Raw genomic sequence first — 13,668 nt, forward strand, 5'->3', positions numbered from 1 at the left:
CTCCCCTGGTCTCTCTGAGCTTCCCCCACGGGGAGGGTTACTCCTGATGCAGGTTGATTTCACCCGATCACATTGAAGGAGCAGTGTGACTCAGGGAGGAGACCTGCAGATGCTGACTTTCCTGAATGGCTGCTTCCTTTATCTTTCGAGGTGTCAGAGATCGTGGTTTAGGGAGAGGGCTGTCAGAGACATCCTGGGGAATGTTTCAGGGAGTTTTGTAGCGAGTGCACACTGCAGCCTTCACTGAGGGTGTGGGTCTTTAAGGCACTGAATGTATTTGTTCCACCACGTAGAGTTGTATTTTAAACAATCTTGAGTCTTGGCTGTAGAATCCCTGTAGTGCAGGAAGAGTTTGTTCAGCTCATTTAGTCTGCACTGATCCTCTGAACAGCATCTTGTTCAGACACACCCTGCCTTCTTACGCCATCTTTCCCACGGCCACTCCAAAATAAACTGCATGTCTTTGGACTGTGGGAGGAGGCCCACACAGGCACGGGGAGGATGTGCAGCCTCCACACGTGACTGGAATTGACCCCAGGTCCCTGGCACTATGAGGCAGTAATGCTAACCATTAAAATACCCTGCCATCCAAAAGTAACAAAAAAAAGGAACACCTGGTTGCATACAATTAGAGTTAATGACTCATTCCTTATGCCAACAGACCCTTCGGCCCTACACGCCCATGCTGACGAGGTGTCCCAACCTGACATCGTCCCACTTGCCTGCCTGTGGCCCATATCCTTCTAAACTATTTCTTTCCATGTAAATCTCCAAATGTCACTTAAATGTTGTAATTCTAACTACCTCCACCACTGTCTCTGACAGCTCATTCTACACATACACACCACTTTCTGCATGAAAATGATGCCTCTCATGTCTCCATCAACTCTTGCCCCTCTCCCCTCAAACCGATGACCTCTAGCTTTGGACTCCCCTACCCTGTCCCAGCATGCTTTTTATATACAGTCAATCTTGAGTGTGCCAACGGCAAGGCTACATTTAGTGCTCAGCAACTGTTACACTTCAGGAGGTGGTGATGAGCTGATTATTACAGTCCACCTGGTGTAGGAGAGACTGGAATGATGCTGCTGCTGTTGCTGAGGAGGGGCTTCTGGGATTTTCACTCACAAACAGGGATATTGTTCCAAGTCAGGACGGTGACGGACTGACATGGAGCTGCTTCAGTATCACTGGGGCGGCATTGAGCTGGAAAATTGCAAACTACTCCAGCATTATTCCTAACTTCAGTCTTATCGATGGTGGACAGACTCTGGAAAGTCTGAAGTAGAGTTATTCACAACAGAATTCCCAGACTCTGACTTGGTCTCAAAGCCATGAGCTCATTAATTAGGATTGACCTCTGCCCATGGTTTCTTAGAAAATAGAACCTAGAACAGTACAGCACAGTTCACGCCCTTCAGCCCACGATGATGTGCCGAACGTTTATCCTAAACCCAAGGCCTATCTCACCTCCACTACCTTATACTATCATCCATATGCTTATCTAATAGCCGCTTAATTGCCCCTAACGAGGCCGACTCCACTACACTCTCTGGCAATGCATTCCACGCCCCAGCCACTCTCTGAGTAAAGAACCTACCTCTGACATCTCCTCTATATCTACCTCCACTCACTTCAAAACTATGCCCCCTCATAATAGCTAACTCCATGCTAGGAAAAAGTCTCTGGCTGTCTAATCTGCCTATACTTATGATCATTTTGTACACCTCTATCAAGTCACCTCTCATCCTTTGTTCTGAAGAGAAAAGCCCTCGTTCTCTCAACCTTTCCTCGTAAGACCTTCCTTCCATTCCAAGCAACATCCTGGTAAATCTCCTCTGCACCTTTTCTAATGCTTCCACATCTTTCCTGGAATGAGGTGACCAGAACTGGACACAATACTCCAGATGTGGCCGAACCAGGCTTTTGTATAGCTGGAGCATAACTTCACAGCTCTTGAAATAAATCCCTCTGTTAATGAAAGCTAACACACCACATGCCTTCTTAACAACTCTATTCACCTGACTGGCAGCTTTCAGGGAACTGTGGACATGAACCCCGAGATCCATCTGCTCCTCCACACTGCCAAGAATCATTCCGTTAACCCTGTATTCTGCTTTAAAATTTGTCCTTCCAAAATGAATCACTTCACGCTTTTCAGGGTTCAACTCCGTCTGCCACTTCTCAGCCCAGCTCTGTATCCTATCAATGTCCTTTCGTAACCTAGAACAACCCTCCACACTACTCACAACTCAAACCACCTTCGTATCTTCCAAAAACTTACTAATACACCATTCCACTCCTAGATCCAAATCATTTACCAATATCATAAATAGAAGAGGATCCCGAACAGGCCCTTGAGGTACACCACTCGTAACTGAGCACCATGTTGAATATTTTCAGTCAACTGTCACCCATGTCTTCTATGGGTCAGCCAATTCTGAATCCAATCTGCCACATTTCCCCCGTCGCATGCCTCCTGACTTTCTGCCTGAGCCTGCCATGGGGAACCTTATCAAAAGCCTTACTTCAATCCATGTATCCCACATTCACTGATCTACCTTCATCCACACGTTTGGTCATCCCTTCAAAGAATTCAATCAGATTTGTGAGGCATGATGTACGCCTCACAAATCCACACTGGCCATCACAAATCATACTGTGCCAATCCAAGTGATCATTAATTCTGTTACTTAGAGTCCTTCCCATTAATTTGCCCACCACTGGCATAAGACTAGCTGGCCTGTAATTTCCACGGTTACCCCATTCCCTTTTTTGAACACATGAATAATATTCAAACTTGTCATTCAAAGCTAAAAGATAGCACTAGACTGCAACCTGCTATTTGAAGCAGATATTGAGTAAAAGTAACTTGCTTCCACCAGTCTGAACATCAGTGCTGTGATCATACTCGAACGTTCATTGGGGATCCTCAAATCCCAAAGCCTCACAGGCCACCAGTCCATGGGAGGCTGCTCCATTCAACGCAGTTGCTGAGCCATACATTCTACAGAATGTAATGTAAACAGGACCAGAAACTCTCCACTTGGAAACATGCTGGAGTTAAGCTCTCGATCTACTTCAAACAATTAAAAATCAAACTTTGCGATAGAAAGTTTGCATGTGCTATACATTTCCAGCAGCAATGTAGACAGGGAGGTGTGAGGTCTACTATGCAGGAGAGGCACTCAGCACATTGAGCACCTTGCTTTTCAAACTGCACTTCATGAACCCAACGTCAAGGAGATCACAGCAGATTCAGAATGGATCCACAAAGGAATGAGCTTCCTGTATGAGATAACCCAAAAGCACATTGTTTCTGTCGCTGCACAGCAATAAGAAAATGTTTACTGTTAACAAAATCTGGCCATTTTTCAATGGGCTCCAACGCTGTTATTCAACAAGTACAAAGACTAATCCCTTAGAGTAACAAACTCACAGAATTCTGCCAATCTGTGATGAGTGTGTCTTAAGATATAATCTCAGATACAATCGTGAACTTTTAGAGTATATTTTATTGTCATTTTCTCATAGAAATATTTCAAGAATTTGCACTTGTGCAGGAGGTCAAAGGTCATTCAGCAATTCCATCATCGACCAGTTGTCAATTCTGATCGTTTTCTGGATCCAATTCCCATCCTGCACTGATTGGACGTGGCAGCTGATCAATTGATGAACAAGAGTGATTGGCCATCACTGATGATGTCATTTCCTGCTTCATAAAATGAGAGTCTGCTCCTGGAGTATAAGTAATGCCCCAAGGATGTTATGTTTTTTTGTCTAGTTGAAGTTGGTTCTGAATTGGTCACTTTTGTTGTGTAGAGAGTAAAACAAACTCCTCATCACAAGATGGCCTCCCAGATCAGTCAGAACTATCACCAGGATTGTGAAGCTGCTGTCAACAAGCAGATTAATGTGGAGCTCACTGCCTCCTATCTCTATCAGTCTTTGGTGAGTGCTGTCCCTGTGGGGTTAAAACTTGATCTATGTAGTTGCAGTAAATGGTTTCTTTTGAATTTAAATAACTGGACACTCTCTCTTTGTAGATTGAGTTTTGTAGTCCTTTCCTAAATATTAATTCAGGATAAGGGCAATGTTACTATACCAATGGGGTTTGATAATGATGTACTCTGAAGCTGGGTCCCAGTTGGCCTTCAGAGATATGTGGAGGATGAAGTGTCCCTGGAGATATTTGTCAGTTTTGAGTTCTGATTGGCAGTAGATGTCATTCCCTCTAAGATTACACAGCCTGCTGAGCAGGAAGGCTGATGTTTTGGGGCTTGACCCTTCTGAAGGTGTGTCTAGGCCCAAAACATCAGCTTTCTTGCTCCTTTGCTTGGCCTGATGTGTTCATCCAGCTCTACATCATCTTATCTCAAGGGGTAGAATGTGTTTGGAAGGTGTGTGTTGAAGTAACCTTGGTGAGTGCTGCATGGGACCTGGTAGATAATCCTCCCTGAAAGGAGGTGGTGAATGCAGTCCCCATGAAGTGGGCTGCTCTGTCCTGGATGGTGTCTGCTTCTTGCATGTTGTAGCTCCACCTCCACAGACACATGGAGAATCTTCATCACTCTCGGCTTGTGCCTGGTCGAAAGAAGATGCCTCATGACAGATGGATGAAGCCTGTATAAACTCCATTTGGCAGGTGGGTCCAGCTTTCATTGGTGAGCCAGTTGACTGGTTTTAATTACTGACCAGGGTCCCAATTCCCTTGGGGAACACGTGTGCCAATTATAAAATCCTTCCTATTCTCTCCTGCCCCAGCTTGTCCCTACCCCATTAAACAGCCAAGAAACCTTGTTTGACTGCTTCTGCTTCAAGAAAATAACTTCCCACCAGGTTTCCTCGACAACAAAACCTTAGCTCCTGTTTCAAATATCAGAAGAATAGCCCTTCATAAACCTCAAGGCATTGGATTGTGAATCACTCGGTTCGGATGTGAGTCATGTATGGGTGGACAAACAACAGAACGCTGCCTGCTGGGATAAGCCAAACTTTGTTGTCCAGCTTTGTTAACTAGTGATGTTAGATCAGCCATTATCTGTAGATACAGGTCACATTGGTTCTCTCTCTCCAATATTTGACCTTCCCTCAGTTTGATTCAATTTGTTTTGTTCATGTGACCCTTGTTCTCCCCCTTCTGGATGTGAGTGCACTAATTTTAGTGTGCTATAAACTACAGCTGCAACAATCCAGAGGCTGTTACTGGTTAGGTTTTCCTTTGCACTATCTTGTTGTCGCTTTCTCACATTTGCCTCTATTATATCTTGTAGTAATAAAACATACTGTACATTCAATCTCCCTAGTTTTGAGGCTGCAGTAACCTTGCTTCCTCTTGGCTATATTGTTACAGCAGTGTCTAACATGTATTTCCATGCCAGCTCCAAAGGAGCAATAGTGTTACTGCTCCCCTACTCAACGATAGCCTGCACTCCAGCTCCTGGTGCTTGTTTCAGCTGTTTTTAGGCATGAATTTTGTCCAATTCGAATGAAGGTTAGTGAGTGAAAACATGGCTGGATGCAAGAGCTATAATGCAGTGCCAGACAGCCTGAGCAATTCACTGTTTTAAGCCAAACTTTGCCAGTTTTCAACAGGAAATTGGGATTGTTGTTAGTTCCCAGTTGAAGGATCTGCTGGCCAGCTGGACATCAGTGGGTTCTCAACCATGTTCACATACCAGGCAGTTAACAGCTTACTGAGCAGTTAGCTTGCTGCAGAAGGCTGAACTAGAATATGGAGTCAGTGCTGTGTTCAATGGGCTTTAACATGTTATCTCCCTTCCAGATGTCCTACTTTGACCGGGATGATGTTGCCCTCCCCCATTTCTCCCAGTTCATCAAAGATCCTTCCCAGGCGAAGCAGGAACCTGCAGAGAAGCTGCTGAAATTCTAGAATCAGCATGGAGGCGGAGGCTGAGTCCTCCTCCAGGATGTGAAGTTTAGAGTTGGGTGGGAGGGTTGCAGCCGTGGGGAAGAGAATGGCAGCTCTTGTGGTGCTGCTTCCTGTTGGGATGTGAAAATCCTCTTTTGGCCTGGCTTCCCTGTTTGATTTCTTTTGAAGGCAGTTTCTAAACAAGCCCTATTGTCCACCATGTCTATGCTGCCCACAAACTTCAAACTACATTAACACCATTTCCCTGCACTTGGTCCACAGCCTACTATCTTCTGGCATGAAGAAGTTGAGATTAGGCTTCATTAAATTGGATGTGGCAGCTGATCAATTGCTGAATGAGTGATTGGCCATCACTGATCTCATTTCCTGCTCAAGAAAACGAGGGGTTGCTGCTCGTGTATAAAAATGTCCCAAGAGTGATGTTTATGGTGTAGTTGGTTATCTTTCCAAGTTTATTATTTGATTGTAGAGGAGAAGGAAAGCTATTTTCTTCATAAAATGGCCTCCCAGATCAGTCAGAACTATCACCAGGATTGTCAAGCTGCCGTCAACAAGCAGCTTAATGTGGAGCTCACTGCCTCCTATCTCTATCAGTCTTTGGTGAGTGCTGTCTTGATGGAGTTGAAATTTAATCTATTCTGCAAAAATGAGCTGATCCTCTTGTTTCTAACTAACTTCATAGTCCTGTAGATTTGAGGTGTTTAAATTCTTAGCTTAAAAATCATGTTGGGATAAATGTGAAGCCCTTTGGTGACAATGGATTTTGATATTGATGTAGAATAACTAATTCACCAGCTGGGATTGAGTGATAGATGGAGGGAAAATTGTTCTGTGAATTATTTTACAATTTACTGCCAGGCCTTTGCCTGGTGGTAACTGTCTATTTCCTCCCCAGAATTGACCAACCTTTACTAAAAATAGTTGTAATGGTTTTGGAGTTGTAGGCACCCCTTGGCTAGTCATCCTGAAACATTTTAATATACCTTGATCACACTTTATTTGTCCTCTGATCTGAAATAAACATCATGCCAGTTTCCATTCTGTGATGGAGAATGATGGCGGTGACTGGCTTCTGAGCGTATGCACTTGTAATTTGCATTGAGGAGGCCTCAGATGTGGACTAGTTGGCTTTCTGCATTCTCCATTCATGAATGGACTGTTACTGGTCAGGAAGTCACTTGTTGCCCATTCATCCAACAGATCAATGCTCTCCTGTGAGTGCATGTGCAGGGTGTCTAGAATAACCTGAGGTGTTCATTTCAATAAACATCAAGAAATGGGAAATGGCCCCTTTCTCCAGGTAGTACTGTGCCCATGCCCTTTCAAAATGGAAGGATGTAATGGTTTGGAAATGTTGAAGCAGGTTTTGAAGGCTTCTGGGTACCTAGTAGGTAGTGGACACCAGGAGTGCATTCACTCACTCCCTTCAATGAGGTGGGCTGCTCTATCCTGCATAGTGTCTACTTTGTGCATGTTCCAGCTCCACTTCTTGGGACAAGGGGAGAATATTCATCCCTTGTGGGGCTTAACCCTGGGAAGCATTCTCTTCCCATTCTTTCAGGATGAAATCCCTGTACCCTTCCCTTTAGCAGGTGGGAACAGCTATCACCAATAAGCCTGTTGGGTCTTAACTGTCAGTGGTGTCCCTCATCAATTGGGCAGCATGTGCCCAAACAACGTACTATTGTACATCTGTGAGATGCAGCTACCCAAGTAAAGTCAGAGAAATTTATGCAACTGTGTATTTTTTTGACAAAAGCTTCTCAGCCTGATCAGTAGGAACTAGATAACCTGCTCTAACAAGGTGTAGAGCTGGATGAACACAGCGGGCCAAGCAGCATCAGGGAAGCTCATGTTTTGGGCCTGGACCCTTCAGAAATAGGGAGGGGAATGGGTCCCTGACATAGGAAGGGGTGGGGAGGTGGATGGATGAGGGATAAAGAAACAGATGGTGAGGAGACAGGTCTGAGGTGAGGATGGAGCCAATAAGGCCAAATGAGTTGGGTAGGCTTGTCCAGGGAGGTGGGGATGGGTTTTGAGGTAGGGGTGGTGTGGGGAAGTAGGTGGGAGGAAGGATGGACAAGCTAGGGAGGTGGGGACCAGCTGGGCTGTGATTTGGGGGGCAGGGAGATCTTTCAGCTTAAGTCCACGCTGACACCATTGGGCTGCAGGGTTCCCAAGCAGAATACAAGGTGCTGTTCCTGCAACCTTTGGGTGGCATTGGAGGCCCAGAATGGACATCAACTGTCCCCTCCTGCTCCTCTGAAGGGGAAGTAGTTTGTGACTGGGAGGTGCAGCTGCCGGTCACGAGCCAAGCATGGGTGCTCCACAAAGTGGTGTCAAGCCTCTGCTCGGCTTTCCTGATGTAGAGAAGGCCACGTTAGGAACAGTGGGTACAGTATACATCACTGCAGATGTGTAGGTGAACATCTGCTTGATGTGGAAGGCCTTGGGACCTGGGATGGGGGGAGGTGTAGCACTCTGTGTGGCAGTTAAAGCCCTGGCTGGAGGGGCTAGGATGAGGAATTGGAACGGACAAGGAATCAGTGGTCTCTCCAGAAGGCAGCTAATGTTGGGGAGGTAAAAAATGTCTTGGCCAGATTGTAGATGGTCGAAGTGCCAGAGGATGATGCATTGGATCCAGGCATTGAGGTGGTACTGAAGGATGAGAGGATTCTGTTTGGCTTGTGTGTGGGATAAGTTGCAAGACAAGGTTGTGTTTTTCTTGAACTGAAGGGAAGTTACACTTCTTTGGAAAATGAGGACATCTGGGATGCCCAGGAGTAGAATGCCTCACCTCAGGGCTGGAGTTGAAGGAATTGGATTAGGAGATGTCACCTTCCTTCCACAAGAAGGTGTGTGAGGTGTATTCTAGGTAGCTGTAGGAGTCAGTAGGTTTGAAAAAGATCAAAGGATATATCGAAGATTGATAGATCAACTTAAGGTTGAGGTAGAAGGCTGTAATGAATTAGAGGAACTGTTCAAGCTCTTTGTGGGATGTAATAGAGGAAGATGTGGAGTTTATGGCCCATCTCGCTGGAGAAGGATTGTTCCACATATCCTACCAAGAAGCAGGCACAGCTTGTGCCCATGCAGGTACCCATGGCCACCCACTTCCTCTGTAGGAGTTGGGAGGAATTGAAGGAGAAGTTGGGGGTGAGGATGAGTTTGCTAGGTGGACAAGGTTGTTGGTGAACGGGGACCAGTCAGGCCTGCAGGATGAGAAGCAGAGGGAATTAGGCCATCTCCATGGGGAATGGAGGAGGTTGGAGGCTGTGGGTGGGAGGTCACTTCCAGTGAGGTTGTGGATGGACGAGGAGATGGTTTGGTGGTCAGCAGTGGAGTCATGATCAAGGTGGGTAGGTGGTAGGAGGTATTGGCTGCTCTTCCACACAACTACATGTGGCACTCCAGCTCATGGCATTTCCTTTAACCCTGTTCAGTCACGAACTTCATCCAATTCTGATGGTGCTGAGAGTGGAAATGTTCTTCTCTCTACAGACAAGAACAGGCCTTGTCAATTCACAGGTTTTTGTAAAGGAATTTCAAAAAACAGGGTATTTGTCTGGTTACCAGGAGGAGGTGAGGGTTGTTTTTGATGATCCTTGAACTGGAGCCACTGGCTAACTGGACAATGGTTCTCCTCCAACTTGATGTATTTAATATTTATTGACTTCTCAATTTGAAGGTGAAACCAGTCATGTCTGGCACCAATTGTATGATATTTAATGGATGTAACTTGTTTTCTCCCAGATGTCCTACTTTGACCGGGACGATGTTACCCTCCCGGTTCTTCAAAAATCAGTCCCAGGTGAAGCAGGAACATGCAGAGAAGCTGCTGAAATTCCAGAATCAGCGTGGAGGCCAAGTCTTCCTCCAGAATGTGAAGGTTGGAGTTGGGATTTTGGGGTGGGGGGAGTTGGGTGGTAGAGAGTGGCTGCTCCTCAGGGATGGCACAGTGACTCAGTGTTTCCCATGCATGCCTCAGTGCCAGGGATCCAAGTTGGTTCTTGGTTCTAGGCTCCAGTGAATGACTTGAGTTTACTTGCTCTTGCCACATCCACATTGGCTTCACAGTTCAATGATGTGTGTTAGAAGATTGCCATTTAAAATGCAGGGTTACACGAATAAGGTGGGATTCTTCACAGAAGGGCCTTGTAGCCACAAACATAGTGGCTGGACCTGCTGATTGGGGATGAATGAAATGATGCAGTGACCTTGGTTATTGTCACCATGAGTCAAATAGCCTGTTCCCATGCTGCAGAGATTGTGAAGCTTACCTGTCCTTCTCTACATCCCCAGAAGCCAGAGAGGGATGAGTGGGGTAACAGCCTGCAGGCAATGCAGGTTGCCCTGGATCTGGAGAAGAATGTGAACCAGAGTTTGTTGGATCTACACCAACTCACCACAGCCCAGACTGACCCTCATGTAAGCGTCACCTCTTCATTCTCATCACTGCCATGCCTCTTCAACTTCATTGGCTGGTCTTTGTGGAGTGAAAATTTGTAGATGTAACTTTGTCCAGATGCTACATTGTACCTTTGTCATCATAATTATGATGACAATGTTAAATTGCTCAACACTGAACTGAAATAGGAATTTGGATTACCGTCTGGTGGGAATGCTGATGTGATTTTTGGCTGCTGAATTGGGGATTGTTGCACTATACAATACAACTTGGAGCTCTTTAAGAAGGTGAGATGGATCAGCTGAAGTGTCCTCACTGGCACAAATTCTCCAGGTGCTGGCTTGGTTTTTTTAGGACTGAGTGGGTATGGTGAAATGTTTTGCAGTGGGAATTCTGAAGTTGTCTTTAATAGTGATTGCAATTTCTCTCATGTTCTGTTGCAGCTGTGACTTCCTGGAGACTCACTATTTGGATGAGGAGGTGGAGATCATCAAGCAACTTGGGGATGGAGATCATCAAGCAACTTGGGGACTACATCACTGACCTGAAGCACCTGGGAGCCCCTGAGAATGGGATGGGAGAGTACCTGTTTGACAGGCTCTCCCTGGAGGACAGCAGTTAGTGTGGCCTGGAGTACTGTCTGCTTGGTCTGAATGCATTCCCTACTTCACCCTGGGCAACCTATCTTCTTCCAGGGAGAAGGGGCTTGTAGCTAAGAATAATGGCTGTACCAGCTGAATGCAAATGAATAAAATCATTTATGATCTTATTGTCCATCATTCAGAGCACTGGATATTTTGGGAAATGTCTTATTGAGCTTGAAGGCAGTTCTCTTTCTGTAATTTGGCTGACCCAATTACTAATTGGACATGAAAACAACCTTTCAATGGATGTATTTACTCACTCTCGATCATTGCACAGTAACTAGATGGACTTCCTTTTTCTCATGACACAGGAGACTCAAGACTTTCCCCTCTAAGTAGGATGAGGTTGGTGTTTTCCCCAATTGTGGGGTGGAAAATCTTCCAGATGTCAATTAGTACACTTGCAGATACTGTAGGTTCAATTGTAGTTCAGAGCTTGTCTTCCTTTTTGAGACAGGAAGTTCCTGTACCTTCTCTAAGGGATAAACCAGACGCCCATTCCATAGAATCTGGGATATCTACGTACAATGCCAGGTTTCCCTTCCTGCAGCCTCCCCTCAGTCACCACGCGCAATGAGATTTGTCACTCGGACACTAATCTAATGGGAAGACAAGCCTGTGATCTGGAGGCTGGATCAGTTGACAAAATGCTGGCGGGAGTAGATATATCAAGTTCTGCTCTAAATCCAGTTGCAGGAACCAGCTAAGTTAGGAAAGACCCAGGCTTGACTCATCTGGTGTAACCTCCCCAGTGAGGCCCTCCCATGACCAATATTTTCTATTCTCAGCATTGTTGTTTTTGGTCTCCTGTGGATGTAGCCAAGGGATCTTGGAGCCAGTTATGGGTCAAAGCAAGACCAGCACTGGAGGCCTGTGACCTTCTGTTTCTCCCCATCTCTTGTTCCAGCCAACTGCAGTTGCACCCCCTGCCTGGTTAAATTTCTCTTGCCAGTTCTGAGGAAGGGTGGCTGGACTCACTGTAGGTTGGCTTTTTCATTCTTCCATCTGAGTAACATAGCACGCTCCATCTTTGCTCACCAAGGAGTCAGTCCACACTGGGGCTGAGCTTTTCCCAAGAGCAATCCAAAATTGTCTTTAATGTGGCATCCTCCCCTTCTTCCTCCTCCTTTCTCCACCACACCCCCCCCCTTCTCTCCCAGCATTTATTCCAACAAGCTGCCCAGCCCAGATCTGGGAAAATTCAGCCCAAACGTTCACAGAAGCCGCTTACCAAGAGGTCAGCTGGAATTCCCATGATCTGTATTGGATTACAATGTCTGCTCTCGATGCTAACAACAGGAAGTTGTAGTTTTTGCTGTAGAATCCCTCAATGCGGGCAGATGCCATTCAGCTCATTCAATTTGTAATGGTCTACTGAGCAACCTCCTGCTCAGGGACACCCTATTCCCTTAATCCCACATTTCCCATGGCTAATCTAACAAATCCGAATGCCCCTTGTCACTGTCAGCAATTATCTTTGCCAATCGACCTGATCTGCAGGCCATGGGACTAGGGGAAGCAGTCGGAGCAGATGGTGGAAATCCATGCAGACACAGGGAGAATGTGCAAACTCCACTCATGTTGCCAAAGGCTCGAATTGAACCAGAGTCCCTGTGGCTGTGACGTAACAGTGTTACCCACTGAGCCCCCATCACGTCCAAAAGTACCAAACAAAAGGGGGAAGCTGTTGCACAGTCATCAAGTCGTACATCATGGAAATAGACTCTTCTGCCCACACAGTCCCTACAGACCAGGTTTCCAAAACTCTGTAGTGCCATTTGGCCCATCTTCCTCTAAGCCATTCCTTTCCCCCATAAGTGTCCAAATGTCTTATCAAAGTGGTAATTATACGCACCTCGACCGCTTCTTCTGGCAGCTCGTTCCATACACACACACCACCCTCTGTGTGAAAACATGGTCCCTCATCTCCCTTTTAAATTTTTGCCCCTCTCCCCTCAAACCGATGCCCTCCAGTTTTGGTTCCCCTACCCTGTCCCAGCATGCTTTGTATATACAGTCAATCTTGAGTTTGCCAATGGCAAGGCTACATTGAGTGCTCAGCAACTGTTACACTTCAGGAGGTGGTGATGAGCTGCTTATTACAGTCCACCTGGTGTAGGAGAGACCGGAATGATGCTGCTGCTGCTGCTGAGGAGGGGCTTCTGGGATGTTCATTCACAAACTCTGATATTGTTCCAGGTCAGGATGGAGACAGATTTACATGGAGCTGCTTGAGTGTTGCTGGGCCTGCACTGAGCCATAATTGTGAACAATCCCAGCACTATTAATTAATACTTACAAACTCTGGTCTTAAAGATCGCAGACAGGTTTTGGACAGTCAGGAAGGAGTTGAGAAGTTCACAGCAGAATTCCCAGCCTATGACTTCCCCGTTTCTGAGCTGTTCATTCCACAGAATGTAATGTAAATAGCTGCAGAAACTCTCTGCTTCAAAACATGCTAGAGTTAAGTCCCAGTTGTCCTTGAAATTGTTAAGAACTGAATACAGAGATAAAAATGTTGAACTCCAATATATTTCCAACAGCTGACAACTGGGCCATTTAAATATAGAGGCCTGAGGCCTACTGTGTGCCAGAGGCACTCAGAATATTTAAAGTTTTAATTTTCGAACTAGGCTTCATGAGATCTAACGTCAATGACAATCTGGCAGATTCAAAATGGATCCTTAAAGGACATCAGTTTCCTGTATTAAATGGTCCGGAAG

Source organism: Stegostoma tigrinum, chromosome 38 (genome assembly GCF_030684315.1).
Source record: "Stegostoma tigrinum isolate sSteTig4 chromosome 38, sSteTig4.hap1, whole genome shotgun sequence".
In the NCBI taxonomy this organism is placed as follows: Eukaryota; Metazoa; Chordata; class Chondrichthyes; order Orectolobiformes; family Stegostomatidae; genus Stegostoma; species Stegostoma tigrinum.